At 30.7% G+C, this 5,662-nt stretch overlaps 1 protein-coding gene across 2 annotated transcripts in view; it reads right to left on the reverse strand.

The window, feature by feature from the left end:
- LOC106872380 (protocadherin beta-15) overlaps positions 1-5,662 on the reverse strand; it is a 640,647-nt gene that overhangs the window by 9,390 nt on the left and 625,595 nt on the right. The window contains exon 4 of one of the 2 annotated variants that reach the window (XR_008265528.1): positions 1,252-1,328. The gene's annotated coding sequence lies outside the window, so the exon portion shown is untranslated. Of the gene's footprint in view, positions 1-1,251; positions 1,329-5,662 lie in introns of those variants that run through there. The other variant, XR_008265529.1, reaches the window with a different exon arrangement.

The raw sequence follows: 5,662 nt of genomic DNA on the forward strand, positions 1-5,662 counted from the left end.
ATATATATACATATATATATATACATATATATATACATATATATTTATACTTTTTCAGCTCACCAACTTAAACATGCTGCCAAATAAATATATGTGGATGTTCAATAGTGTATTCCTGTCAGTTTTAAATTATACTGAGAAGCAGTTTCTTGTTAATATTTATTGTTAGTATTTTCTTTATTACAAATAATATTTTTCCTGACCTTCAACTATCCCATGTTTATGAATTACCTCTGCACATTTGATAAAACTAAACATACAATACCAGTGCATTTCTTGCTAAACAGAGATGAATATTATATAGTGACTGATAGTGTCAGATCTATTACAGCAAAATAGTTTGAACTAGTCTGTATATAATTGTGTTTCCAAAGAACATTTATGAGAGTTGTTATACTTTATTGTGTTTGCCGTGTGTAAAGTTGTCTTCCTTCATCCAACTATACTATTGGAATATGTGTGGTGTTCAGTTATGTAAATCCTAAATTTGAAAAGAAAAACATTTTTACAAACTGTTTGTGTATGAGTGTATGTGTGCATATAGATACGTGTGTCAGTGTGTGTTTATGTAAATGTGTGCATCAGTTAATATTCTGAAAGCAACAGAGTTTGTAAATTTTTAACTTTACATAAGGAAAGTGGTCTAACAAAAGATAAACATGATACAACCTAGTAAAATATATACAAATATACTATAAACAGAAGAATTGTATAAAAAAATAAATATAAACTGTAGAAAGACCCTACACAAACTTAGAATTATTTTTGTTTCTCATGATAATTTTATTCTATCATATCTTTATCGGAAGTAAAATAATTGTCAAGTTAAATTATATTAGAGAAAACAACTATAGTTGTCAGTGCTGTTAAAATAAATTCACAGCATTTTCAAAATAAACAGGTATTTTTCTTCCTTCACTTAAACTGTTCCCTTAGTTTCTGTCACTTTCTCACTTTTTATTTAAGCTCACCAACAAATATTTCTCACAAAACAGCATATATTTTATAACTATAAATTACAAATAACAACAAGTTTAATTACAGGCAGTTCTATATTTAAATGTTATAGTTTAATAAATACTTTTTTAGATTGGAATAAAACTATTTAAAAAGAAGTGTAGTGGGTAAACAGGTGAAAAAATACTGTGTTTGAAAAGAAAATTTTATAAACATGCATCAAACTGCAAAAAAACATGCATCATATGTGTTAATAGTGAAAAGTTGCAATATGAAAAACGATAGATTACTTACTTGTTACAAATAAATCTTCTGCAGTCTGTTTTTACATGAAATGTGTATCCTGCTGTAGAGTTATACAGTTACTGCTGCTGTTGGTGTGAGTTGTGTGAATATGAGAGAGAGAGAGAGACCTGTAGTTTTACCATGTAGGGTGTGTGTGTAGTGTGTGTAACAGCCAATGACAGGCTGCCTAGAGGTCACATGAAAAGGAACCAAACCAATGTCTCTAATTTGAGCTGCTTACAACTTGAGCAGACAGAAATATGACTCACTTATTATCTTAGTGCTTAATTTTTTAACAAACTAAAAAAAAAAAAAGATAAGGTAAATTTCAATAGTCAAATTTTCAGTTATATTATGAAATATTTTTATCAAATAAAAATCATTTTCACTTCAACTAAAAGAAAACTATTAAGTGAGGAAGTAATGCTATTCACTAGCAAGTTGCATTCATAGTCTTAAACAAACATTTATAGGGTTTCAAAGTCCATGTAGTAAGGACACTACTGCTTGCTAATGCAATTTTATACAAAATTGATATAAAGAATTCACAATAACCATTTTATATCTGAGAGGAACGTTCCTGAAATACAAATATGTTTCCCATTCAATAATCAATACCAGGGGAAGGAGTATTGATTTCTTCTTAGTATTGGATATGTTTTTCTTTTTTTAATATTTTTTTTTATTCTGTCAAGTTGCAAAATCATTATTGAATTTTCTTCTAGACTTTTTTTTTTATCAAAACATGTGGAAAATATGCGAAAGAATACCAACTAATTAGAAAATTAGAGAAAAGACACCAACATGATAAAATTTTCTGAATAAACAATTGTGTAAAATGCAATTAAATTAATTGGAGAGAAAAATATGTTGTGTTGAGAAGTATAGACAAAATATCTAGATTTATTGAACAGAATCTTTTTCATTGTATTCAATATTGCAAGCAGTGTGCCACGTTGCCATCGGCAGGTTTTCAATCAATATAACAAGCTAACAAAAAGAAATGTTGGCTGAGCAAGGACCTTCTCACAGAGATGTCAATCATTTCAACGAATTTTTTTCGAAGCTGTCACTATATAAAATGATTTGTGTTTTCATTTAAAGTTTGATATTGTATTTTTGACTGACGACGCCATTGAAACACAGAATCCTGTCTTAACTCTTATAATACAGAGCACTTTAAGAAGAAATGGAAAACAGAATAATTTTTGTCTTCTTTTGAAAGAAGCAAATAATATTTTCTTTTATTAGTAAATAACTAAAGCCTTGTTGATGAATTAATGAATAATTGAAATTAAAAGAAATAACACTTCTAAGATGATAATTTCATTGAACTGAAATAAAATTTTGGTCTCTTTTTACTTTAATTTTTTTCTTGTTCCTTCTTTTGTTTTTGGTTTTTGAATAGATTCTTTGTGGAATATGCAATGTATTTCAAAGGTTAAAGAGAAGTTAGCCCCAATGGTTTTAGATGTTTTCAATAAGGATTTCTTGATATTTCAATAAGAGTCTTGGATAAGTTAAGAGGAAGGATTCATTTTTGCATTGATGAACTTAAAAACATGCAAGTAATTTCATTCTGAAATTGTTCCCAATACAAGCAAAAATTTTTTTTAAATCTCAAATTTTTTTAAATCTCAAAAAGCTGCTAGCCATGACTTAAATGCTACCAGTGAAAATTTTTACCAATCAGTGTGAATGCAAGTAATACACATTGCTTTGTAACACTATTTAATTGTTCTTTTTTTGGAAATATTCTATAAGCCGAGTATTTAAAAACTTTTTTTCCTTGCCTGCAACTAGATAGGAATTTTCATGAGAGTTGTATTTTATTTATTTTTTTCTTAAAATTTTGAAAGATTTTGTGTAGATGTCCAGTAATTAATATGAACGTTAGAATTCTTTGCCATCATAGCTGTCACTGTTGTCAGCATCACCCCATCATCCTCATCTTCATCACAACCAACACCACCTCTACCTCCATCATTTCCAGATATTTTGGTAAAACAAACAGAGTATAAGTTTCCAAAATCATTACAGGTAGTATGTTGTGCTCCAAGATATACTTAATTTTACTTCCCTTACAAAATAGTTCCCTTATTCTTAATGTAGAATGAAATCTACTTTTACAATTAATTAAGGACTGTAGTAGTAGCTGAAATATTAAAGTAAATAACAAAATGCTTTGATGTATTCAGTTGCATTCCTATTGGTTCATGGTTCAAACTTAACAGAGCTAATCATTGGAATTTTATCCCTGAATGGAACTCAGGCTATATCCTTCCAACTGGCTATATCCTTCCATTTAGAAAATAAAAATAAAATGGTCTTGTACTGAAGTAGTTGCTCAATCTGCCAGAATTAACAGCTAAATCTACCACATATCACAGCCTACCAATAAACTTGAATGTGGAAAAGATGAATGAGATAGGCTAGTCCTAGATAGATACCCTTAAAAAGATAGAAGGATAAAAGTAGGAATGTATTTTATGATAGGTCTGAGATCAGGATTTACTTGAGTGCAAACATGAACAATGACAACAACAAACATCATCATTTTTGCCAAGCATGTGTTCTAACTATATCTTACTTTTTATATGTGTGTGTATGTGTATTTGAGTATGTGTATTTGAGTATGTGTATTTGTGTGTGTGTGTTTGTGTGTGTGTGTGTGTGTGTGTGTGCATGCACACATACACACACAGATATATAGTCAGTTAATGAAATCTAAAACACTACATTGGTTCTTGTTCTCAGTTGAAATACATATATCCTTAAGGATGAATTTCTTGACATTTCCACCTCTAATAACTCCAAGACCTTATATGTTACCAAAAAGAAAAATTATTCATCGTGATGTCTATTGTTCTAGAGGCATGTCATGTGATGTGTACATGATGTGGTCTTTTTTTTTTATACTGTATGCATAGGCTCAGTTTCAGTTCCTAATTAGAATCATTGGAGTTGCTAACATATATCATTCAGAAAGACATGAATGGAATACCTTCTCCTTGTTTTATTTTATAGATGCTGTTATGGCTGTTGTTCAGATCTTCATTCACAACCATGCAGTCTTGGGTTCAATTATCCTGTACACCACATTTGAGAAGATATTTCTATTGTAACCTCAGTTTGTCAACTACCTTGTGAACTGCATTTGACAGATGGAAACTGTGAAGAAGGTTGCTCTTGTGGCTATGTGTTTACATGGCTGTGTGTTAAGAAGCTTGCTTCCCAGCCACATGGTTCTGAGTTCAGTCTTACTGCATGGTACCATGGGCAAGTGTCTCCTACTACAGCCTTAGGCTGACTAAAGCCTTGTGAGTGAATTTGGTAGACAGAATTTAAAAGAAGCCTGTTGTATATATGTATATATTTATGTCCTCCCACCATCACTACATGACAAACAGTGTCAGTGTGTTTACATTCCTGTAACTTAGTGGTTCATTAAAAAAGACTGATAGAATAAGTACTAGGCTTACAAAGAATAAGTCTGGGGGGGGGTCGATTTATTTGACTAAAAATCCTTTAAGGCAATGCTCCAGCATGGCTGCAGTCAAATGATTGAAACAAGTAAATGAATAAAAGAAAAAAATTTATTTGTTCATCAATCTTTTGTGCTGTGTGGGGGATGCCATGTGAGAGAATAGCCCCAACATTTCCTCTGCATGTTGTAAAAGGCAACGAAAAGAGGTTGAGATAAGATTTACATTCTGGCCCCATAAAACTCTCACCAGTAATCACTAATCAAATAGACCCATGTACTGGAGGGTTGTTGCCTGAGTGGTGCAAAGGTGTCATCTGCCAGGAAAAAGGGAACCATCGACAAGTGACGGATATAGCAATGTGCTGTTATGGTGCACTTCCACTGCATGGCATCACGGACAAGTCTCTTCTAATATAGCGCCACGTCAATCAGAGCTTTATGATTTGATTTGGTAGATACAGAAACTAATATATATATATATACATATATATCCTTTATTTATTACTTTTCAGTCATTAGACTGCAGCTATGCGGTATATATGTATGTATACAGAAGTATGAATGTGTATATTATGTATCTGTATATACATACTAAGCAAAACTGGAGAATTAGTTCTGAAATTATTTAATTATGTAATTAAATAATTTCAGAACCATTTCTCCAGTTTTGTTTTTCTATGTGTGTACTCTGTGATGTTAGTAACCATGGAGGCCAGTAGTAGAAAAGTTTGACTAATACACAGGTGTTCTCTTCACAGCTTCACAGCTTTCTCTTTTGATGTATAGGGATGCACATAGAGTTTTAAATACTAGCTGTATGTCATGCAATTTAAATGGAAATATGCATATATATATTTACATCTACATATGTATGTATGTATGTATAATATATATATATATATATATATATATATATATATATATATATATACA

The sequence above is a fragment of the Octopus bimaculoides genome, chromosome 14, assembly GCF_001194135.2.
Source record: "Octopus bimaculoides isolate UCB-OBI-ISO-001 chromosome 14, ASM119413v2, whole genome shotgun sequence".
NCBI lineage: Eukaryota > Metazoa > Mollusca > Cephalopoda > Octopoda > Octopodidae > Octopus > Octopus bimaculoides.